The following is a 25,650-nucleotide window of genomic DNA, read 5'->3' as shown; positions in this document are numbered from 1 at the left end:
CTGAATGACTTGTTTAGTTTTATTTAACACACAAGTGCTTTATTTTAAAATTGTTTTGTGACCACAGCCCAAGCTGGCCTGAACTCCCTGTGTGGCTGAGGCTGGCCTAATCGTCCTGTCTCTACCTCCCAGGTGCTGGGATTTTTAAGCATGTGCAACTACAGCCAACCTGCACTGATCCAGACAGTGCAATGCTGTATCTCCTAGCAAAACTGCTCTATGCTTACACACAAGGGGTCCAATGTGCTCGTTACCAGGGCTGCCTACCCAATTCACTTTCTACCTTGTTTGCTGTTGGCTTGAGAAAGGGTCTCTGTGTAGCTCTGCCTGTCCTGTAACTCACTTTGTAGACTAGACTGGCCTTGAACTTACAGAGATGCTTGCTGCCTCTTGAATGTGGAGACTAAAAGAAATAAAGGTGGCAGCACCATGCCCATCCCAGAGGACAACCCTTGAGAGTCTCATCTTCCACTGTGGATCCCACAGATCCAACTCAGGTTTGTGCAGGAAGCACCTAAGGCATCTCACTGGACCTTTCATTTTTTTATTTGGGACAGAGTCTTACCAAGTAGCTCCTACTGGCCGGAACTCCCCATGTACTGGAGTACTGGGATTAAAGTCCTGGTGGCCCCTTAACGTCACAGCTCTGCTTAGGATGGTGGTGAACTGTTTGCTTGTGGACATTCCTTCCTTTGCCTGTAAAGTTCTTTGTTGTTGTTGCTTTCTTTCTTTCTTTTTTTTTTTTTTCTTGAGACAGGGTTTCTCTGTGTAACCCTGGCTGTCCTGGAACTCACTCTAGACCGGGCTAGCCTCGAACTCAGAGACCCTCTTGAGTGCTGGGATTAAAGACATACGCCACCACCACCTGGTGCCTGTAATGTTCTTATCTCTTTATCTGCCTGAGGAACTCCAGAGGCCCAAATCTGACTGCTGTCTACAGTTGGTTTTTTTGTTTGTTTGTTTGTTTGTTTTTTGCCTCCTCCTTATCCTAAGACAGCTGGCATGCCTACTGTGTGCAGCACTGTGCCCATGGGGGAAGTATTTTATCCTAAGGTCCAGAGAAGTTGAGTAAGTGCTCATGTCCATGACCGTAGCTGTGAAGGGCAGGGTGAGGGCTCTGATCTCAACGGTGACTCTGGAGCCCAGGATGTCACTTTCCTGTCCTGCACCTTTTCTACTCTTCACTGCCCTTTATCCGCTTGTGCTGCTCAGGCCCAAACTGACGCGCTACGCTAGACACACACTCCACTACTGAGTTACATCCCCAGTCCCTACATCTGTTTGTTTGTTTGTTTTTTGTTTTTGAGACAGGGTTTCTCTGTGTAGTCTAGGCTGTTCTGGAACTCACTCTGTAGACCAGGCTGGCCTTGAACACAAAGATCCACCTGCCGCTGCCTCCCAAGTGCTGGGATTAAAGGCATGTGCCACCACTGCCCAACTTCTACATCATTTTTTATGACTCTATTTCCCCATATAAGACCAAGTTTCTTTGAAAACAGATAACTTTCTTTGAATACAGATAACTCATCTTGAGGGCTGGGGAGATGGCTCAGTGGTTACGAGCATTGAGTGCTCTTCCAAAGGACCTGTGTTTGATTCCCAGAACCACATGTGGCTCATCACCATCTGTGTGTAACTCCAAGTCCTGGGGATGCAATGTCCTCTTCTGGTCTCAGGCACACATGTGGTGCACAAATACAAGCAGGCAGGAGACTCATACATTAAGTTTTAAATTAAAAATATAACTCATCTCTGTTTTCCCATTACCTGGAATAGTACCTGACCCTTCACAGCCACTAATCCATTCAATAGCTGTTTTTTTTTTTTTTAATTGCTACTATGTGCTAAGAAAGACTTAATTCTTGCCCTAGGAGGGAGGAGGAGTGGGAGAGCGAGAAGGGGGAAGAGAGAGAGACAGAGGATGAGTATTTCAGCATATAGTTATTTGGGTCTGAGACATGTGCATCAATAAGTGCCTATGAGAGAGAAGGTGATGGGGACAAGGGAGACAGGCGCTCTAATGTTCTGACGAAAGGCAGGTCTGAGAAAGTGGTGGCATTAGATAAGGTCCCTAGAGTGTGCTTAAGGCTTGACATGTAGGGATGGACAGGGGCTCAGTAGGACAAAATTGTCCTGAAGTACAAATACCAACGGACATCAAAGTGATAAATCCGTTCATGCCACCATGGGAAAAAGAGCCTGTCGGATTACATAGGAGATTCTGGAAAAAGGTGGCCAGTGACCAGCCAAAGAAGGGAAGGAACATTTATGGGGCCAATCTGAGTGAGCGCTTTCTGAAGCTACATGCCAGGATGAACACAGTGTAACCTGGCCTCTCAACTCCAACTGCATTTCACTCACAGTCCTCACCTCAGAGCCGCCCTGCAAAGCCAGGGCTGGAGCCAGAGAAGAAACCAAGCTGGGACACAGGGGAGAGGTAGAAGCCCAGGATGGGTAGACAGCCCCACTACTTGGGACCCCTTCCCAGGATGCATCCCACCCTAGGATCTTGAGAACATCTTCAATGTTTTAAGCTATAAAAGGCACCCGGGACTCCAAATAGGTCATCCTTGTCCCTGTGTACTGTCATTGGCCTGGACTCTGCTACACACACACACACACACACACACACACACACACACACACACACGGAGATCATTTTTCTCACTAATAACTGAAACCAGAATGCACTGGTCCATCCCACAGGGTGAGAAGAATCAAGTCCAACACTGACAAAGAGTCTTGGGGGCTCCTTTTCTTTATTTTCTCCCTTTAATGGAATTCCTTCTCCTTAAAAATGAGCCCTTACTTCCCCAGCATCAGCTCAGACCTAGAAACCTAGAAACCAAACCCTTTCCTTTATTCTCTTCTAACTCAGTGTGTTCAGATGTGGACACCCACTCAAGGATAACAGGAGGTTTGCGTCCTAGTCAGCACAGACAGACCTGCTGCTTTGGGCCTTCCATGATTCCTGCCCCAGAGAACACTGCTGGCTAGGCTGCTCCCCGGGGCCCCAGCTGCCCCCTGGTGGTTGCTTATTCTTACTCTCCCTACTGTTTCTCTCTATATATCTCCCCTCCTTTTTGTCTTCATCCTGGGCCTACACTTACCCTCAGTGACTCAATTCTTCCCATTGTTTTGTAGAATACCTCCCCCTTTAAAAAGAAGAATGGGCTAGGGATAGCTCAGCTGGTAGAGTGCTTACCTAATATGCATGAAGCCCTGCATTCAATAAAGCTGGGTGTGGTGTACACACCTGTAATAGCAGTATTTGAACGTAAAGGCAGGAGACTCACAAGTTCAAAGTCATCCTTGACTATATAGCAAGTTTGAGACCAGCCTGGGCTACATAAGACACTGTCTCAAAAACAACAAAAACCACACACTTGTTAAGAACCTTTAAACTATTCACCTCCTTCAATTAAGAATCTCGGGGTTGGGGATTTAGCTCAGTGGTAGAGCGCTTGCCTAGCAAGCACAAGGCCCTGGGTTTGGTCCTCAGCTCTGAGACACACACACACACACACACACACACACACACACACAAAAAAAAAAAAAAACAAAAAAAAAAAACAACTCATTGTTGTAAGCTTTACAACAAAATAACTTTAAAGATCTTATTGTATAAAACTCATGCAAAATGTCATTCATTCGGTTGGCCCATATATACTCATTTAAAGATGGTTACAAAAATGTTTAATGAGAGAAAAATGCTTATATTGAAAGTGGTTATGGGGCAGGAGACACAGCTCAGTGGTTAAGAACACTTGTTGCGCCGGGAGGTGGTGGCGCACGCCTTTAATCCCAGCACTCGGGAGGCAGAGCCAGGCGGATCTCTGTGAGTTCGAGGCCAGCCTGGGCTACCAAGTGAGTTCCAGGAAAGGCGCAAAGCTACACAGAGAAACCCTGTCTCGAAAAACCAAAATAAAAATAAAAATAAAAAAAGAACACTTGTTGCTCTTGCAGAGAACCTGAGTTGGTTCCATGTACCCTCATGGATGGCTCACAGCCATCCATAACTATAGTTCCAGGGGATTTGACATCCTCTTCCAACTTCTGCAGGCATGCATGTGGTGCACATACATATATGCAGACAAAACTCTCATACACATAAATAAAATATAAACCTAAAAATGATGGAGGAACTGGAGAGACAACTCAGTGGCTAAATGTGTATATTGCTCTTCCAGAGGACCTGAGTTTGATTGCTAGCACTAACATCAGGCAGCTCAAACTACCTATAACTCTAGCTCCAAGGGATGAGACACCTCTGGCTTACTAGGATACCTGCACTTATGTGCAAACACACACACACATAATTTTTTTTTTTTTTTGACACAAGGTTTCTCTGTTGTAGCCCTGGCTGTCCTGGAACTCGCTCTGGAGACAAGGCTAGCCTCAAACTCACAGAGATCTGCCTAACTCTGCTTCCTGAGTGCTGGGATTAAAGGCGTGCACTACCACTACCTGGCTAATAAAACAAATCTTTAAAAAAAATTTTAAGGTTATAAAAAAATCATCTATAAGAAAACAACATTGCGCAGGTGATGGTGGCACACACCTTTAATCCCAGCACTCGGGAGGCAGAAGCAGCCAGATCTCTGTGAGTTCGAGGCCAGCCTGGTCTATAAAGTGAATTCTAGGACAGCTAGAGCTGTAACACAGAGAAACCCTGTCTTGAAAAACAAACAAACAAACAAGGAAAACAACATTGCTTGTGTTATAAGGTCTGAACAATGTTTAAAAATGCATAGAAAAGACTGGAAGGAAATATAATTGCATTTGGCCTACTTGCATGCCTCACCCTGTATCAAAACAAAGCATTTTTCATCTGTGACGTCAAGTCACACCCTTCTTTCCCATTGGGTGGTTTGATGTATACCAAACAGGAGCTTGGGGTTTTGGCTCATTGGTAAGAGCACTTGGTATAAGGTCAGGAATAAAGCCTGGGTGTGACTCTGGTACCACAAACAACACAGAATTTAAAACCTGTTAGAACTAAGTCTCTGTTATATTCGACTCATTTAAAATGTTTACAGATATAAAATGATTCACTTTAGGGTTGGTGAGGTAGCTCAGTGGTTAAGAGCACTGGCTACTCTTCCTCCAGAGGACCCAGAATCAATTCGTAGCACCCACATGGAGGCTTACAGCTGTCTCTAACTCTAGTTCCAATGTATCTGATGGCCCCTTCTGGCCACCATGGGCACCAGGCACACATGTAGTACATAGACATACACGCAGGTAAAACACTCATACATGATTATAAAAATCAATCTTTAAAAAAATAATGAAAATATTTATTTTGTGTGTGTATGAATGCAGAGGTTTGTTAATACTAGGCAAAGGCTCTACCATCAAGCTATAATCCCAGCTCTAATATTCATGTTGAAATGTCTATTTCAAGCTCCCCCTTCCCTGATGACTCATGTAGAGGATAGATGTTGTAGTCTGGATCTAGAATGTCCTTCAAAATCCTGCCTCTGTTTTAAAGGCTTGGTCCCCAGCTTGGCACCATTAGTTTTGGCAAATTTGAATAAAGCTGCCATAAGCATCCATGTGTAACTAGGTGGGCGGACATATGCTTTCAACTACTTTGTATAAATACCAAGAAACATGCTTGCTGAATCATATGGTAGGAACATGTCGAGTTTTCCTTTTCTTTTTTTCTTGTGTGTGGGTGTGTTTATGTGTGTGCACATGGAAGCCAGAGGTTGATGTCAGGTCTCCTCCTCACTTTTTTTTTTTAAGACAGGGCCTTGCACTGAACCTGGAGCTCACCGATTTGGCAATTTGGTTTCACTGGCTGGCATCCTGGTCAGTGAGCTCCAGTACTGGGATTGCAGACTTGCCTGTACCATTATACTAGCTGACTTCTATGTGTTAGGGCTCCAAACTCAAGAGTCTCATACTTGAGCTGGGCATGGTGGCACATGCCTTTAATCCCAGCACTCAGGAGGCAGAAGCAAGAGGATATCTGTGAGTTCAAGGCCAGCTTAGTCTACAAAGCAAGTACCAAGACAGCCAGGACTGTGTTAGACAGAGAAACCCTGTCTGGGGTGTGTGTGTGTGGGGGGGTGTCTCCTACTTATGTAATAAACACTTTACCCACTGAGCCATCTCCACAGTCCCTCCTCCTCTTTTTTTTTTTTTTTTTTTTTTTTTTTTTTTGGAGACAGAGTCTCATTTAGCCCAGCCTGGCCTTGAACTCATATGCAGTTCAAGGTGGCCCCGAATTCCAGATCCTTCCTCTACTTCCCAAGTATTGAGTACAGGTAGGTGTATGGCACCACACATAGCTCTGGTTGTCGTTGTTGTTATTGTTGTTGTTTGCTTGTTAATTGAGCCAGGGTCTCATGTAGACAAGGATGATTTTGATCCTTGCCTACATGAGACCTCTGCCTTTACTTTCTGATTAAAGTTGAGTGCTAAGGGTGAAAACCAGGGCCCTGTGAATTTGAGGTGAGTGCTCTGACACTAAGCCACAGCAGTTTGGTGTCTGTTTGTTTTTAGCTTATTTTTTGAATGGGTTATTGTTAAGAGTATATAGCTCAATGCTGTATAATACTTGCCTAAATAAAATAAGCTAGGTGTAGTGGTCCTTCCTCTAAAGCTAGCTCGTAGGAGGCTAAGGCAGGAGGAGTTTTCTGAGTTCACAACCAGTCTGAGCTGTATAGATCCTGTCTCAACAAACACAACATTAAAAAAAATCAGTATCACAAATAGTTTAGGTCAGTTGTGCTGGCACACACCTGTAATCCAGCATTCAGAAGAATGAGGGAAGAGAATTCCAAGTTCCAAGACAGGGGCTGGAGAGATGGCTCAGTGGTTAAGAACATTTGTTGCTCTTACAGGGGACCCAGGTTCAGTTCCCAATACCCACAGGCTGGCTCACAACTATCAGTAACTCCAGTTCCAGGGGAATCTCTGATCCCCTCTTCTGACCTCTGTGGTCACCAGGCACGTGAATGGAAAACACACATCCTGCTGACAAAGTACTCATACACATAAAATTAAAAAAGAAAAAAACTAGGGCCAGGCATAGTGGTGCTTGCCTTTTATCCTAGCCCTCACGAGGCAGAGGCAGGTGGATCGCTTTGAGTTTGAGGTCAGCCTGGTCTGCAGAGTGAGTTGCAGGCAAGTCAGGCTACAATAGTGAGACTCTAGCTCCAATAGTCCTAAACAAATAATCTAAAACAAATTTTGTTTAGTTCTGTTTTTTTGAGACAGGGTTTCTTTATATAGCCTTAACTGTCCTTCCTCTGCCTCCTGAGTGCCAGGATTAAAGGTGTGTGCCACTACTGCCCAGTAAAAAAACAAACAAACATTTTTTTTAAAGAAAAATTTCAGGACAGCCTGGGTTACACTGTGAGATGGTCCAGGCTGGCCAGGGCTACACAGAGAAATCCTGTCTCGAAATCCCCCACTCTCCCTGCAAAAAAAAGTTTTGGGTATATTCTGCCCAACAGTCCTTAGTCAGCTGTGTCTCGTGCAAATGTTTTCTTCCACTGTGCAGTGTGTTGGCTCAACCTCTCAATCTCTCGACACTCTATTTCCCAGAGCATACATTTTTGTCACGTTCACTAAGTCCATCTATCAATGGTTCTTTCATGCATCATGCCTTTGGCATTCTCTCCCTTGCTTTTCTGTCTGTCCAGTTATGCAACCCGGGCCGGCATCGAACTTGGGAAGTGACTCTTGCCTCAACTTCCTGAGTGCTAGAATTGACCACCATGGCATGGTGTCTCTACAAGTAATCACTTTAACCCATGTCATCTAGACTTAAAAAAAAATTTATTCGTGTGTGTGTGTGTGTGTGTGTGTGTGTGTGTGTGTGTGTGTGCGCGCATGTGTCACAGTACGCATGTGGATGTTAGCGAACTATAACTGGCAGTGGTTCTCTCCCTCTACATGTGGCACCCAGATACTGAACTCAGGTTGTCAATCTTGGCAAAAATTGTCCTTATTTGCTGAGCCATCTCACTGGCCCGTCATCTAGACATCCCCCATCCCGACCCCATGGAGTTTCAAGTTTAATTTTACACTTTGTAGTTTATTCTATGATAATAAGTTCATTTTTGTTAAGGGTATAACGTATGTGTCTAGTTTTTTTTCATGTAGCTGCTCTGGCACCGTTGCTTAGAAAAACTATCTTGTCTCCACTGGGAACAGTGGCGACATACCTGTAGTCCCAGCTACTTGGGAGGACCAAGGCTGACTGAGGATCGGCTGAGCTCAGGAGTTCAAGACTGACCTAGGTAACATCGTGAGGCCTACCTTAAAAGCTCAGTTTACACTATTTGCACTGATCTATCTGTCTATCACATGAAGTGTGTATGTGCCTGTCCTCTCGCCAGTGAGAGGTGGTCTCACTTGTTTCAGAAGGGTTTTGTCTGCACTTGTTATTATCTATGTGCACATGTGTGGCTTGAGAGTGGAAGTCAGGATAACTTTCAGCTGATTGTTGGTTGTCTCTTTCCAGCATGTGGGTCCTAGGCATGGAACCCAGGTCATGCCATTACCTGCCAAGCCATTTTGTCCCTCATTCTGAGTCTGAAGATCAGAAAATGTCAGTCCTCCAAATATACTCCCTTATTTCAGTGCTGGTTTGACTCTTCTGAGTCTTTTTTTCTCCCTCCATGTAAACTTTAGGGTAAGTTTGTCTATATCCACAAAACAACTTACTGGAGCTTTGGGACTATTCTGAATCTATAGGTCGGGTTGGGAAGGACTCACATCTTGGCAACATTGTGTCTTCCTATCCACAAACATAGACTGTCTCTCCTTTAGTTCTCTGATTTGGTTCATCAGAGTTTTGTAGGCATTTTGTTAAATCTGTGCCTTACGTTTCCTTTTCTGCTGGTTCTCTGCTGTATAGGGAAACAACTGAGTTTTGTGTACTATACCCTGTAGCTTTCTCTACAATGGCTTATTGGTAACAGTTTTTCTGTCAATGCTTTGGATTTTCTAGAGATGTGTAGATGCATCACCTGTGAACACAGTGTTTCCTTCCTTCCAAGCTTTGTATCTTATTTCTTTTGCTGTACCACATTTACTATGACTTCCCATACAGTGCAAAAAGGAAAAGAAGGAGACCAAATCCTCACCTTGTTCCTTACCTTGATGGTGAGAAAACTCATAATTTAACTATAACGTTAGTTAAAGTGTTTCACAGATATTCTTTATCATATTGAAGAAGTTCCTGTCTAGTTCTAGTTTGGAATCATAAACGGGTATTAATTAAAATCTTTATGACATTTTATTTAGTGTATGTGTACATCATGTACATGTGTGGAGGTCACAGGACAACTTGCTGGTAGGAGTCAGCTCCTTCCTCCCACATGTGGGTCCTGGAGTTGAACTCAGGTCATCAGACCTGTCAGAAGGTACCTTACCCACTGAGCATCCTGCCAGCTGATTCAAACATTTATTTCTTAAGTTTAAAACAACTTTAAGGGCTGGAGAGATGGCTCAGCGGTTAAGAGCACTGGCTGTTCTTCCAGAGGTCCTGAGTTCAATTCCCAGCAACCACATGGTTCACAACCATCTGTAATGAGATCTGGCACCTTCTTCTGGCATGCATGCAGAACACTGTATACATAATAAATAAATATATTAAAAAAAACTTTAAAATGTTTATGTATATAGTTTTTTTGTATGCGTGTATGTATGTGCACCATGTATATGTCTGGGTCCTGCTGAGACCAGAAGTCACTGGATCCCCTAAGACTGGAGTTACAGATGGTTGTGAGCTGCCATGTGGGTGCTGGGAATTAAACCAGGTTCTCTCCAATAGCAGCCAGCATTTTTAACTATTGAGCCACATCTCTCCAGCCCTCCCTCAAATGTTTATTAGTAATAGTCTTCTCACTGATTAAGCCCAGTGGTAAAGTTATAATCCAGGGTTCTTCTGCACTAAAATTCCTTCCTTGTACATCAAAAAAGTCTTTTTCATTCTTGTGTTCTGAAGAGAGAGACAAATCTATTTCCTTTCTGTTTTATTAATTTGATGCTGGCTGCTAATACCTTCCACATTTTAAATTTTTTTTTTTTTTTTTTTTTTTTGTGTGTGTGTGTGTGTGTGTGTGTGTGTGTGTGTGTGTGTATGTGATTAATTCTCTCCTTCCACCATGTGGGTTTTGGTGTCAAACTCATGTCATCAGCCTTGTTGGCAAAAACCATGACCTGCTGAGCCATCCACTAGCCCCCAAAGCTAATTATCTTTATTCCACTTTAAATGGAATCATTCTGGTGCTTGGGGCTTGGGATTGGAGAGGAGAGGTTCTACCCTTAGCATCTTACCACATTTAACCCTCTTGCTGGAGCCCCAATGGGCTGGAATCTGGAGAGCTTAATTCTGCTCTTACTTTCTGGGGAGCTGTGTCTTGTGGAAAGACAAGCAAGTGGGTGTAAACAATTAAGAAACATGTGATCTGGGCTGTGGCAGGTGTGGGGACTTATGCTTTTTACTTAGGACTGAAGAAGGCGGCCCCAGCAGAACCCTACCCAGAGTTTCAGGTAGTTAATGGGTTGTTTTTTTGTTTTTGTTGTTGTTGTTGTTGTTGTTGTTTTTTCAAGACAGGATTTCTCTGTGTAGTTTTGGTGCCTGTCCTGGATCTCTCTTTGTAGACCAGGCTGGCCTCAAACTCACAGAGATCCGCCTGGCTCTGCCTCCCGAGTGCTGGGATTAAAGGCGTGTGCTACCATTGCCCGGCTAATGGTTTTAAGGATTGAAGACTTCGAACTCTGAGAACACTCTGCTTTTACTCACCAAACGTTCAGTGTTCACAGAAACCCAAACAAAACTGTTAACAACACTTGGCTGCCTATGGTAACCTATGCCTGACCTCAGGCTGCCTTGTCTTAAATGCAAAGAGGGAGCCCATCTCTGCCCTCAATGTGGAGTCGGTCTTCACAAACGCTGACTCAATGGTGGACTCATGTGGTTGGAATTCTGCCGCTACAGTACTGAAGGCCAGGGTCTTCCTGATGTTAGCTGGCATGAGCCATCTTCCCTGACTCTTACACAGAAAGCTACATTCCCAGGGTTCTTTTCAGCAAGCTGTTCTCTTCCTCCTCCAACCTGTCTGAACTGGCTAGAGTATTTCACCACAGTGTTCTATTTTCCCTTCCCAGAATTGGCCTCTGGCTGCAGTCCTCTGACATCAGGGGTGTTTGACTGCAACGGCCAGAAGAGACCAGAAAGGGAGCCAGGGAAAAAACGAGCTTCTCCCTTCAGCTGGACAAAACACATAGGCTAGGATGTCCATGGAAAGAGTGCTGGCCTAACATTTGCGAGGCCCTGAGTTCCATCAACCCCCGCCCCCCAGCTCCCTCAGCCCCGAACCACCCTCACACTACCAAGTACATTTTTGAAATGGCAGTTTTGAGGTTCAGGAGAGTAAAAAGCCATATGGATGTTGTATAGTAATTTCCTCAGAGATAAAACATTGCATCTTGGAAGGAAACTGTTAAGATGCAATATGTTCCAGGTGGTGGTGGTGATGAATATTCCATCTTGAAAGCAAACAAACTCATTAAAACTTAAGAAGTTCAAATGTTTCAGCAAGTCCCTAAAACTGACCAGGTTTAGTAGGTCCCTTTGTCCCCAAGATATATAAGCAGTAAGTACTGATGAGAGAGAGCTCTGACCAGACCAGCTGCCTATTGTGCAGTGAGCTCCAGAGTTCTATCTGCCTCCATTGTGGGGTGGGTTTTGGTGATACAGTAAACTCACTAGTTTGCCAAGCTGGACTCTGGTGGTACCTTTACTTTTCTGTGTCACCAGTTCATAATCAGGAATGAGTAAAGGTCTGTTCACACCACCCCATGAAGAGTGTTGCACAATAATGGAGTTCATCCACCCATTTATCAGCAGTTTACTAAGGGGTTGGGAATGTAGCTCAACTGATAGAATGCTTGTTAGGAAGCATGAGGCCCTGTGTTCAATCCCCAGCACCACATAAACCATTCCAATCCTGAACCTCATGTGTTATAGAGAAAACATGGAAGAATTGATAAGCAAAGGTCAAGCATTTGGGACAACATGGTGTGTAGTAGGTTCATGTGACTCAAGTGGGACAGACAAAAGAATGTAACTTGAGGCCTGAAGAAACAGCTTGAAGGATAAAAGCACTTGCTGCTCTTTCAGAGGCCCTGAATTTGGTTTCCAGCACCCACGTCAGATGGCTTACAAACAGTAATAACTCTGGTTACAGGGGATTCAGTACCCTCTTCTGGACTCCACAGGTACCTGCATGCATGTGGTACACATAAACACACACTCTCTCTCTCTCTCCTCTCTCTCTCTCTCTCTCTCTCTCTCTCTCACTCACACTCACACACACACACACACACACACACACACACACACACACTTTTTTTTTCTCAAAATAAAAATCAGGCTTGTTGGTACATGCCTTAAATCTAAGCACTCAGGCCGGGCGGTGGTGGCGCACGCCTTTAATCCCAGCACTCGGGAGGCAGAGCCAGGCGGATCTCTGTGAGTTCGAGGCCAGCCTGGGCTACCAAGTGAGTTCCAGGAGAGGCGCAAAGCTACACAGAGAAACCCTGTCTCGAAAAACAAAACAAAAAAACAAAAAACAAAAAACAAAAAAAAAAAAACAAAAAAAAAAAACCTAAGCACTCAGAAGGCAGAGTTCAAGGCCAGCTTGGTCTACATATTAAATTTCAGACCAGCAAAAGCTACATAGCAAGCCCTTGTCTCAAACAACAACAAATAGAATGTGAGGCCAGAAAACACTGGTTCTACAAACAGCTCAATGGTAGAGCACTTGCCTAACATGCACCAGATCCTAACTTCAATCTATAATGAGAGAGAATGGTAAGTATAATAAAACCTCCAAAAGCAATAAAAATTCAGCACACTCTCAGCATCCAAGGAAACAGCATCAAGAACAAGCAGAAAACAAAACTTTGATGACTACACTGACTTCTGCTTCAGAATAAACTAAGAAGAGAGGGATGAGCAGAGGTACAGGTGGGGTGCGACTGGCCAAGTGTCTGGTTTCACAAGCTGACTGACAAGTACCTGGCTGTTCAATGGACTAATCTCTTTTGCATGTTTTAAAAACTCCTACCAAGCAGTGGTACACGCCTTTAATCCCAGCTCTCAGGAGGCAGAGGCAGGTGGATCTCTGTGAGTTCGAGGCCAGACTGGTCTACAGAGTGAGTTCCAGGACAGCCAGGGCTACACAGAGAAACCCTGTCTTAAAAAGCCAAAAACGCCGGGCAGTGGTGGCGCACGCCTTTAATCCCAGCATTCGGGAGGCAGAGCCAGGTGGATCTCTGTGAGTTCGAGGCCAGCCTGGACTACCAAGTGAGTTCCAGGAAAGGCGCAAAGCTACACAGAGAAACCCTGTCTCAAAAAACCGAAAAAAAAAAAAAAAAAGAAAGAAAGAAAAAAAAGCCAAAACACAAAAACAAAAACAACAACAATTCCTCCCCCCCCCAAAAAAAAAAAAACCCACCACCACCACCAACAAAAACTCCTGTAGCAAGTTATCTATCAATATACAACTTGGTCCATACCTACCATAGCTAAGTTTTACAGAGGACAGCCTATTAGGGAAGAAAACTGAGCACTTCTGCTCACCCAAAGTTCTTTAACTGTTCAGAGCTCACTGAACTGTGGATATTTTTGCTTCAGTCCTCTGGTTTCACAGGTCTCTACTAGCACCTATGGCCCTAATCCTTTAGAAAGTGACACCAGGTACAGATGTACCCACTGCTTCTCCTTACTTGTACTGTCTACAGAGGCAGGACTGGGCCTGTCCCATCTTCAGATGCCCAGGTCCAGTGTCAACAATCTATTCAGGACTCAATAAAAAATCTGTGGGATGAGCATCCAATATGTTGTGATTTTTTTTTAAAGAACTGTATGTGAAGTGTGATATTGGGTCAATATTCACTGCACTAACACACTAACCCAGTTAGGATAGTTACTTTGGGAGGAAGGGGAAGGAGGAAGGGAGGAAAGCATTGGGGGGGATATGGAAAAATTATAATCTTGTGCATGCACTCTTGGAAGGTATATAATGAAGCCAGGGCTTGAGAGAAATCTCAGCAGTTAAGAGCACTCACTGTTCTTGCAGGGGACCCAAACTCAGTTCAGAACACTCAAGTGAAGGCTAACAGCTGTCCTTGACTCTTGTTCCAGGAGATCTGGTACCCTCTTCTGGCCTCTGTGGGCACCAGGCATGTAAACAGTGCACAGACATACATGCAAGGCAAAATATTCATGTAAAATACAACAAATAGGCTGGGCTGTGTGGTGGCACATGTCTTTAATCCAGCACTTGGGAGGCAGAGGCAGGCAGATTGCTGAGTTCAAGGCCAGCCTGGTCTTACAGAGAGAGTTCCAGGACAGCCAATACTACACAGAGAAACCCTGTCTCAAAAACAAACAAACAAAAAAACAAACAAACAAAAAACTGAATGAATGAATGAATAAATGAATGAACTAAATGTAAAGCTAGGCATGGTGGCACATGCCTTTAATCCCAGGTTTTAGAGGAGGCTGTGGCTGGCAGATCAATATGAGTTTAAAGCCAACCTAGTCTACATAGCAAGCTCCAGGCCAGTGGAGGCTACATGGTGAGACCCTGTTTCCAAACAAAACACACTCAGCAACAACAATATAAACCAAAGAACCAAAATTAAAAGAAAGAAAAGTTAAATATAGCTCAGTGCTTATCTAGCATGCATGCTTGGACTCTCTTTCAATCCCAGCACTGAAAAAAACAAAACAAATCAAAAAAACCCCAATATTGTTCATTCAAGATAAGAAATATTAGGGCTGGGGAGGTGGTTCTATCAGTTATCAGTAAAGTTCTCGCCTTGAAAGCATGATGACCTTAGTTTGCTCCCCAGAACCCATGTATGAAAATCTGGGTGTACCATTAATCCCAGTGCTTGTGAGGCAGACACAGGTGGATCCCTGCCCAGCCTAATTCGTGGGCTCTAAATCAATGAGAGGCCCTGTCTCATAAAAGCAAAGTGGAAGTGCCTGAGGAATAATACCTGAGGCTGACCTCTGCTTCTTCATGTAGCAGCACACTAGCACAAACATACACATCCAAGACATAAATCTGAAACCATGTATTTCCAAGCCTCAGTCATCACTTGATCATCGCATTTTAATTTTTAATGTGGATGGTTATGCATGTCTGTATACCATGTGCAAGCCTGGTGCCCCGGAGGCCAGAAGAGGGCACCAGAGCCTCTGGAATTGCAGTTACAGACAATTGTGAGCTGTCATCTGAGTGCTGGGAACTAAACCTGGGTCCTTGGAAGAACAGCCATCACTCTTAACAGCTGAGCTGTCTCTCCAGTCCCTTACTGTTTTGTAAACATGGTGCTGGGGACTGAATCGTGGCCTTACATAGTCTAGGCAAGTGCTCCGCCATTTAGCCGCATCTCCAGTTCTTTTTAGTTTCCATTTGCTACGGTGCCCAGGCAGGCCTTGAACTTGTGATCCTTCTGCCTCAGTCTCCCAAGTAGCTAGGATTTGAGGTTTACATTACCCCCGCCTATCTCATTTGTAGGATTTAATTTTGACTTGTACAGTCCATACTAACTTCCAATAGGCACAAAGAGTAAAAAGAGCTCTGTTACAGGTAATCATGCACCAAGAACTTCACTGAAATGGGCACAGGACCTGAAAAAGAATGTCAACTTGATTTTTCAGAAGGTAAAAAGGAACTCAAAACTGTCCATGGGGAAAATACTGAGATGCATATTCTTTCTGTTGCTTAAAAGGGAAAGAGTGTTCAGTAATGACAGGAAAGAAATCCAGGGGTGTGTGTTGGGGTAGGGGTAGGGAGCTGAGGAAGCCCTGAGTGAATGAAGTCTTGAATGAATGTGTATTGTTTAACATGGGCACAGCTATGGGAAAATGGGAAAGTATTCCCTTGTCTAGGCTCAAGGAAATGGTAATTCCTTCTCTCTTGATCCCTGTGGGAATGTTGATAGCCTATGCAGAAAAGGCCCACCATAGCTCCCTGCCCCCTATGTTTACTGCCTGAAGACCCCTCCCCTACAGAGACTGCTCCTGCCAAAATTAGCTAAACCTGCCTCTTTGTTTAGCTGTATGCAATAACCCTGCCTCTTTGTTCAACGGGGTATAATAAAAATGCTGAGTTTTCTGGGTGCTGAAGCTTCTCCATTAGACAGTCCAGTGCACCCGATCCCAGCTTTTCTGTACATGTGTTGGTGTATTTGTCTTTTCTTTATTCCCTTGCTGCCTCAGTCCTGTTGATCCCTGTACGCCAGCTAGGACTTGGCAAGAGTGGGGAATGAAGGCTGTTTCTGTTAGCTCTGAGGTCACTGGGTTCCTTTAACATTGTCTAGAAGTTCCTCTGCAAACACAGGGGAGACTAGATATGAAAACAGCTGGCACCCTGAGAGATTCAAAAGACAAGGTTTCTCAATCAGTAATGGATCTCAGGCCTAGGTGTTCATGTGTGTATCCCAGCACCTGGAAATACAAGGCAGGGGGTTTAATGCAGGTTCTAGGCTCTCCTGGGCTTCTATTTCCAAACAACAAAAAGCTAGACATGGTGGCACATGCCTGTAATCTCAGCACTGAGGGATGGAGGCAGGAGGGTCAGGAGTTCATCACCAGCTACCCAGTCAGTTTGATATACTGTCTTAGAAAACAGAAAAAAAACCAAAAACAACAACAACAAAACAACCTTACAAGCCAGGTGGTGGTGGCACACGCTTTTGATCCCAGCACTTGGGGGGTAGAGGCAGGCAGATCTCTGAGTTTGAGGCCAGCCTGGTCTACAGAGTGAGTTCTAGGACAGGCAGGGCTGCACAGAGAAACCAACTCCTCAAAACAAACTAAAGAACCAACCAAACATAAAAATCCTTACAAACAAAAAAGGGAGGGAGAGAAAAATGCTGCCATTTACCACCAACTATACAGCACTGTCACACGGCTCCTGCCACTCCTGCGCATTTCTTAGCAGGCCTTCCGTCCACATCTGGCAGAAGTACTGTCTGACGGAGGCAGATGGAGCAGTCCAGGTTTCTGTGAGGTTGATCCAAAGCAGTAGCTAGCACTCTCTGGCATCCCGTGGGGAAATGATAGCTAAGGAGTTTGTGTGCAGACCACATAACACAGGACCAGGCTTTCTGTACACTAAAAGCCGACAGATGAAGCAGGAAGCCGACCACAGCAGTCAGGCAGTAGGACAAACACTTCTTAACTGCTTTAAATGGCAACAGTGCTGAGTATGTGAGCGATCCACAAAGGAGTTCATGAGCTAAGAAAAGTGAAAAGGAAAACACAAAACACTCATCACACATACAGTGTGCTAAAATAGCGAGCATATTTGGAATAATAAAAGTGAGCCAGATACAGTGGCATGCACATATAAATGCAGCTTTTTGAGAAGTTGCGGCAGGAAGATTCCTTGGAGCCTAGGATTGGACGTTTGAGGCCAGGATCATTTAAAAAAAAAAAAAAGAAGTGAGGGTTAATGAAGAACATTTACAAAGCTAAACAAAATTGTACAGTACTGGTATAGAGGATGTGTGTACCTCAATGAATAAAACTAAGAGTCCAAAACTAAACAGACAGCTCTATGGGCTATTAGTTTTCCACAAGGGTATTAGGGCCACTTAAAGCCACAGTGAAGTTCAGGAAGATTTAAAAGTTTTGTACACAGAAGGACTATCAAGAGAGTGAAAAAGAAGGGGCTGGCCATTACCAAGAGTGCTTGCTCAGTGTTCAGGAGGACCTGAATGCCAGCGGGGGGCAGGGAAACACCTGCAGGCATTAGTCACAGGAATTCCAGGGAGCTGTCCAGTCCAAGTGTCAGACCCCGGGGTTAGAGCTGTACCGCTGCCACAGCCTAGCACCAAGGTCCCACACCTGAAGCCTGGGTGAGGACCGCACAAGAGGCTGCCGCTCATTGCTGCCTCACTGCTGCCAAACACTAAGGGAAATGAAGAGTTGCTGGAGCGTGAGAGAGGAAGAGACCAAATGTCCTCTGGCCTCATGCTGGGGCTCTAACTCAGGTCCTCCAGGTTGCAGGATTCTTACCCACTGAGCCATCCTGCCAGCTTCTTTCCTTCTCCCATTCTCTCCCTTGTTTCCCACCTCTCCTGGTTTTGTTTTTGGACAGCACCTCACCATGAAGCCCAAGGCAGCCTCAAACTTCGGCATCCTCTTGCCCCAGCCTCCTGGTGCTGTAATTACAGGCATCTGCTACTGTGCCCGGCTTCCAGTAGTTCCCTAAATGTAAACAGGTCCTGTGTTTGCCCCTCCTCATGGCCCTGTTCAGTCTGACCCTTCCAGATGCCTCTGGTTGTGCTCTCCCTGGTATCTACACTAAACCTTCTCCTCAACCCTAACTAGGAGTGGTCATGTCCTCACTGTACTTCAGTTTTCTCAGCCACCTTGCTGTTATCCCAAAGTGTTTTTGAGACATGGCCTCTCTCTACATAACCCTAGCTGTCTTAGAACTCACTATGTAGACCAGGCTGGCCTTGAACTCACAGAGATTCACTTGCCTATGCCTCCCAAGTGCTGGGATTAAACCTCCATCTGGCTGTACCTATGTTTTTAACATCATCACCACAAGTAAGACACAGAATCTTTTCAAAGTTGATGCTCATAAAGTATTTGATGTACTTCTATGTAAGTCAGTGCTATGCTCATGCTAGGTTTTGGCAAATTTTGTTTTCTATTATTTTATGTATATCTTTTTTTTTCTGCATGGATCTATGTACTATATGTGTGCCTGGTGTGAAAGAGGCCAGAATAGGCTTTTGAATTCCCCAGGACTAGTTACAAAGCAGCCATTGCTTTTGTTTGTTTGTTTGTTTTGTTTTTTCTCAACACAGGGTTTCTCTGTGTAGTTTTGGAGCCTGTCCTGGGACTCACTTGGTAGCCCAGGCTGGCCTCGAACTCACAGAGATCCACCTGGCTCTGCCTCCCGAGTGCTGGGATTAAAGGCGTGTGCCACCTCTGCCCGGCTCAGCCATTGATTTTAACTCATGAGCCATCTCTCCAGCTAGTAAACCCTTCCCCCCAAAAAACACACATACACATAATTTAAAAATAATAATAAAATCTAAATATCTATGGTCTATACTTACCAACTATCTCATGTTGAACAGCTAAGTTTACAGTCTCTGGTCCTCTCCCTACGACCCTGAAGAGCATGTTTTCATAAATGGGAAAGCTATGTGATTTGTCTTCCTTCCCTCCTTAATTTTTTTTTTTTGTTGTTGTTGTTGTTTTTAGTTTCTTAAGACAGGATTTCTCCTCCTAACAGACATGGCTGTCCTAGAACTCACTTTGTAGACCAGGCTGGCCTTGAACTCATGGAGATCTGCCTGCCTCTGTCTCCCAAAAGCTAAGATTAAAGGCGTGTGCTACCACAGCCCATTTTTGTTTTGTTTTGTTTTTGTTTTTTGAGACAGGGTTTCTCTGTGTAGCCTGGTTGCCCCTGGAACTCGCTCTGTAGACCAGACTGGCCTCAAACTCACAGAGATCCACCTGCCTCTGCCTCTGAGTGTGGAATTAAAGACTCAGGTAAAAGCTATATTTTATGGATCTGGCCTCAAAACCAAAACCTACTTTTAATCGGGAACTTACTCTTCCCTTTATTTCTCAAAAGCAGTGATATGCTGATTCCAAGTTCTGTGTCTTCTCAATTCCACTGTGTGTTTCTGAAACTAACCTGTGATCTACAAGACTTCTTAGCTGTTCTACAAAGGCTCCCTAGACTCCATTTCCTGACACAGTACTTTTTCCTTCATTTCAAACATTAATTAAAGATTTGAGTTGGGGCTGAGAGGTAGCTCAGTGACTAACAGAACTTGCTGCTGTTCTAGAGGACAGAGTTCTGGCAGCTCCACTTGCTGCTTGTGGTCTTAATTTTTCTTTTTGAAAACCTGCTATCACCAGATGTGGTGGTACATGCTCTTGATCCCAGCTCTAGGGAGGCAGAAGCAAGCAGCTCTCTCCGAGTTCCAGGACAGCCAGGGCTATGTGGAGAGATTTTTGTCTCAAAGCTGCTGTCCTCCTAACTGATGCACTTTGTAAGACTGTACTCAGTGTTGTGTCTTAAAAGCAGCATTGCCTAGAAAACATGAGAGGCTATAATTATTTTGTCAACTTTTTTCTTCTCGTACTAATTTTTTTTTTTTTTTTTTTTTTTTTTTGGTTTTTGGAGACAGGGTTTCTCTGTGTAGCTTTGCGCCTCTCCTGGAACTCACTTGGTAGCCCAGGCTGGCCTCGAACTCACAGAGATCCGCCTGGCTCTGCCTCCCGAGTGCTGGGATTAAAGGCGTGCGCCACCACCGCCCGGCCTTCTCGTACTAATTTATCAGCATGATTTGGTTCTATTTCCCCAATAATAAAAGATTTGTAGCTGGGTGTGGTGGTACATGCCTGTCACCCAGTAACTGGGAAGTACAGACAGGAGGATCAGTTGTTCAAGGCCAGCCCGAAACTCTGTCTATAAATAAATAAGCAACACAAAGGTTTTCTGTCCTTTAAATGCACATCCTAATAGGTCTGATACCTAGCTTAAGGAAATCAGGCTTACTTCACAGGTATATCTGTCATCATTATTGATGTTTTGATCTTTTTCTCATCATGCACATTTAAACTTTTCTTCATGTGGTGGTGCATTAAGGCTATATTTTATGTCCTGTTACTCCAGATTTCCAATTCCTTCAGAAAACATTACTGCCATAATCCTATGATATCACTGTAGTCAAATACTTTAGATTGTTTGTCTCCTGAAGACAACGCAGGAGAGCACAATACTCATATTTTATGAAACACCTCAAATAATTAGACTCCTGGGTTTGTGTTTAATGAGTGCTAACTACTAACTCAGAGACAAAACCATGTTATAATGTCACGAAGTAGCCTCCAGAGCGCTTCCCAAGAAGTGCCAGCAGTTCATTTTGATAACCAAACATGCTAATGGAGCTGCAATAAGGAAGGCGTAAAGCGTTTTAGTTTAAGGGTTTTTTGTTTGTTTGTTTTGTTTTGTTTTGTTAGAAAAAGCAGGCCAGGTATGAGATGTAATGGGATGACTCCAGCTAGTCCATTCACATGGTGTACTATCGAAGCAGCCCTTGAGAGTGTGATCAAAATATTTGGGGAGAGGGGGGCTGGAGAGATGGCTCAGAGGTTAAGAGCACTGACTACTCTTCCAGAGGTCCTGAGTTCAATTCCCAGAAACCAAATGGTGGTTCACAACCATCAATAATGAGATCTGGTGTCCTCTTCTGGCCTGCAGGCATACACGCAGGCAGAACATTGTATACATAATAAATAAATAAATCTTAAAAAAATATTTTTGGAATATGCACAATGTACAGGCAGCACCAGGCATAGTGCTGCATTCCTTTGGGTGGCAGAGGCAAATTTTCTCAGTTTGAGGCTAAGCTGGTTGATAGAGCGAGTTCCAGGACAGCCAGGGCGGGTGGTGGTGGCTGCTTTAATCCCAGCACTTGGGAGGCAGAGCCAGGCGGATCTCTGTGAGTTCGAGGCCAGCCTGGGCTATAGAGCGAGATCCAGGAAAGGCACAAAGCTACACAGAGAAACCCTGTCTCGAAAAACAAAACAAAACAAAAAAAAGAAAAGAAAAGAAAACAGGACAGCCAGGGATACATAGAGAAATCCTGTCTCAGAAAACAAAACAAAAAAAGTATAGACAACAGTTTTATGAAGCTTGTTAAGGAAATAATATTTTAGTTAAAAAAAAAAAAAAAAAAAAAAAAAACCCAAGGCTATTTCTTTGAAAGCATGGACTTCCATTTTATGTATGCTTAATATATAGTTTTGGGTTTTTTTTCCCCTGTTCTTGGGGATGGACCCAGGGCCCTATCCAGGCTAGGTAATCACTCTGCCACTGAGTTATACACCTGGTCCCACATTGGTTTTTAAGATTACTTTTTTTTTTTTTTTTTTCCGGTTTTTCGAGACAGGGTTTCTCTGTGTAGCTTTGTGCCTCTCCTGGAACTCACTTGGTAGCCCAGGCTGGCCTCGAACTCACAGAGATCCGCCTGGCTCTGCCTCCCGAGTGCTGGGATTAAAGGCATGCGCCACCACCACCCGGTTTAAGATTACTTTTTAATTAGTGTGTGTGTAAGGAGTATGTGCATGTGAGTCCTGGTGTTCATGGAAGCCAGAAGAGGTGTCAGATCCCCTGGGGTTTCTGATGTAGAAATACTGGCATCTCCACATGGGCATGGTAGACAATACTCTGAAAAGGATGCAAGTGCTGACTGGCCTGTAACAGCCTGTCTATAATGATTTCAGGGAAAAAACAGTCCAGCAGAGGCACGCATTCAGAGTCTGAGGAAGAACATTAGATGAGGTGCTGAGGGATCAACCTCAAAGAACCTTTGCTACTCTGAAGTTAAAAACCACGCTTTCGCCAAACATGCTGTCAAATGCCTCTGGTCCCTGTGGGCACCACATTTTTATTTTTATTATTTTTATCTTTTTGGTTTTTTTGAAGCAGGGTTTCCCTGTGTAGTTTTGGTGCCTGTCCTGGATCTGTAGACCAGGCTGGTCTCGAATTCACAGAGATCTGCCTGGCTCTGTCTCCCGAGTGCTGGATTAAAGACATGTGCCACCACCGCCCGGCCATTTTTATTTTTAAAACAAGCTCTCACTAAATTGTTTCAATTGGCCTTGAACTCAATATGTAGCCCAGGGTGGTCTCAAACTCAGGACCCTCTGTCAGAACACAGAACTCAGAATTCTGAGTGCTCGTGAGAAAACAAGTCCCATGACTTCAGTTTCTTCAAAACACAGAATTGTTCTTGAAACGTGTATTTATGTTTCTCCCAGGTGTAGCAGATAGAAGAAAGTATACTTCAGCTGTTGTTATTCATGTACCTCTATGGGAAAACATGGCTTTTGTTTTGTTTCATTTTTTGTCATGTGTGGCTTGTCTTGTGATTGTATACTTTTACTCAGGTAACTCTTTAACCCTCAGAGTATAGTTTTCTGATGCTCTGAATAAAGTTGGCTATTGCATGAGACTTTAGTCTGCCTTGTTTTTAGGCCGCACTCTCCCAGGTTCATGCTGCCAACTAGAGTGGTAAGCAATGCTCTTGCCTCACAGTCCTCAGACTCTGAGTTACAGGCATGTACTACATGCATTACAGCACCTAGCCTGTATACATTCTTTAGCAAGTGAAACACACTCCGGTAAGTAATGTGTCCTTCGCTCTGTATCACTCTTTTCCGTAACAATCTGTAACAATATTGACCTTTCAAATATCATGTCTCTTCCAACTAGAATTTAAACTTCATGAGGGTACAGATTTCAAATATTTTGTTCACACAAAGAAGTCCCAGTAGGGCTGGAGAGATGGCTCAGAGGTTAAGAGCACTGGCTGATCTTCCAGAGGTTCTGAGTTCAATTCCCAGCAACCACATGGTGGCTCACACCCATCTGTATTGAGATCTGGTGCCCTCTTCTGGCCTGCAGGGTCACATGCAAACAGAACACTGTATACATAATAAATAAATCTTTAAAAAAAACAACAACAACAAAAAAGAAGTCCCAGTATCTAAAACTACCACCTAGTATCTAGTAGGTTTTCTTTTTTTCTTTTTCTTTTCTTTCTTTCTTTTTTGAGATAGGGTTTTTCTGTGTGGCCCTGACTGTCCTGGAACTTGCTCTGTAGAACAGGCTAGCCTCGAAATTAGAGAGATCCTCCGGTCTCTGCCTCCCCAGTGCTGGGATTAAAGGTGTGCACTGCTACCATCCGGCATCTAGTAGGTTTTAAAAAATAAGTATTTGTAAAATTAACAAAAATGTTTAGCAATTTTTTTAAACGTTTAAGACAGGGTCTCATGTAGCCTAGCTGGCCTCAAACTTCCTATGTACATACCCAAGGATGACCTTGAACTTCTGATCCTCCTGCTTCCACTTCCAGAGCAGGAATTACAGGCTTGTACTTTCTAGTTTGTGTTGTGTTAGGAATCAAGCACACTATCGACTGCGGTGGAGAGGACATGGCTCTGTTGGAGAATATTATTTTAAGGGGTGTTACTTTTATGTTGCCTCTGTTTAACTCTGTGAAGCTGTGTTACTGTGCCTGTCTAGAACACTTGATGGTCTAATAAAGAACTGGCCAATAGCAAGGCAGGAGAAAGGAGAGGCGGGGCTGGCAGGCAGAGAGAATATATAGAAGGAGAAAACTGAGAAAAGATCTAGCAGCCAGAGAAGGAGGAGGACTCCAGGGGCCAGCCACCCAGCTACACAGCAAGCAACTAAGATTTGCAGAAGTAAGGGAACGGGAAAAGGAAGATGAGATAAGACAAGAAAAGCTGGCTAGAAACTAAGCCAAGCTAAGGCCTGGCATTCACAAGCAAGAATAAGCCTCCAATATGATTTATTTGGGAGCTGAGTGGCTGGCCCCCAAAAGAGCAAAAACCTCCAACAACATGGCTCTGCACCTGTGAGATCTGAGTTCAAATCTTCAGCGCTCACATCAAAAGCCAGGCATGGCTATGTATGCCTTATAACCCAACACTGGAGAGCACAGACAGGAAGATCCCCAGAACAGGAGTGTGCTGTCAGGAGGATCACTGGCCAGCCAACCTAGCTTAAATGTCCCGCTCTGATTCAGTAAGAAACCCTGTTTCAGGGCAGTAAAACACTGGACGTCCTGCTCTGGCTTTCATATCTACACACATGGGCACATACCACACACTCATGTGTTAACACCCTCCCACACACAAGCAAATTCCTTTGGGGGGCATTTATTTGTATGAGTATTTTGCCAGCATGTATGATGTGCACTAGGTGAATGTCTGGTACCTATGAAGGTCAGAAGAGGGCACTGGATGCCCTGGAACTGGATACAGTTGGTCTTGAGCTGAGTGCTGGGAACTGAACCTAGGTCCTCTGCAAGAACAAGTGCTCCTAACCACTGGGCCATCTCTCAGCCCCGACGACATGTTTTTAAAAAACACCTCAGGCGGGTTGAAGAGATGGTTCAGAGGTCAGGAGTACTTGCTGCTCTTCCAGAGGACCTGAGTTGAGTTCCCAGTGCCCACATCCCCCACATCCCATGGCCCACAACTGCCTGTAACCACTGTTCTAGGGGACCTGAAGCTTTCCTGTGGCCTCTGAGTGAAGACACGGATAGACACACAAATAAACCTTTTTCTTTTAAAATACACCTCAGGGTTCAATCATTTCTAATTAGGTAGAATCACATCAGCTTTCTACTATGATAAAGTCTGCAAAACTTATTTAGTGGTGGTTATTTCCCCCTCCCTACATTATTGTGGCAAGATCAAAACAGAATCTCCCATTTCTATTCTGGGCTTCGCCGGAGTCACAAGGTAATCTTGGCAAATCACTCTGCTCTATCTCTCAGTTTACTGAAGCTGCTTGGGAACTTCATCTGCCAGCCAAATAGAAAGAGGGCCCTTTTCCTAACTCCAAAGGCCCCAAGTTACGTGGATGTGGTTTAATGACAGGTATAAATTACTGCAACTGGATCTCCCACAGACTGGTGCGGGGAGACATGTTACTTAGCTTCAGGGCTGGTAGAAAGGGCAGACTTTACAATATGGCTAGCAAATCCAATGTTTGTATAACATGTATTTTCAACTAAAGATAC

At 44.2% G+C, this 25,650-nt stretch overlaps 1 long non-coding RNA gene across 1 annotated transcript in view; it reads right to left on the bottom strand.

The window, feature by feature from the left end:
* Positions 1–25,650, bottom strand: part of LOC131921031 (uncharacterized) — a 41,992-nt gene that overhangs the window by 14,959 nt on the left and 1,383 nt on the right. The gene's annotated exons all lie outside the window — the stretch shown is intronic.

Source organism: Peromyscus eremicus, chromosome 10, assembly GCF_949786415.1.
Source record: "Peromyscus eremicus chromosome 10, PerEre_H2_v1, whole genome shotgun sequence".
Taxonomy (NCBI): Eukaryota; Metazoa; Chordata; class Mammalia; order Rodentia; family Cricetidae; genus Peromyscus; species Peromyscus eremicus.
This window is presented reverse-complemented; position numbering and strand designations above follow the sequence as displayed.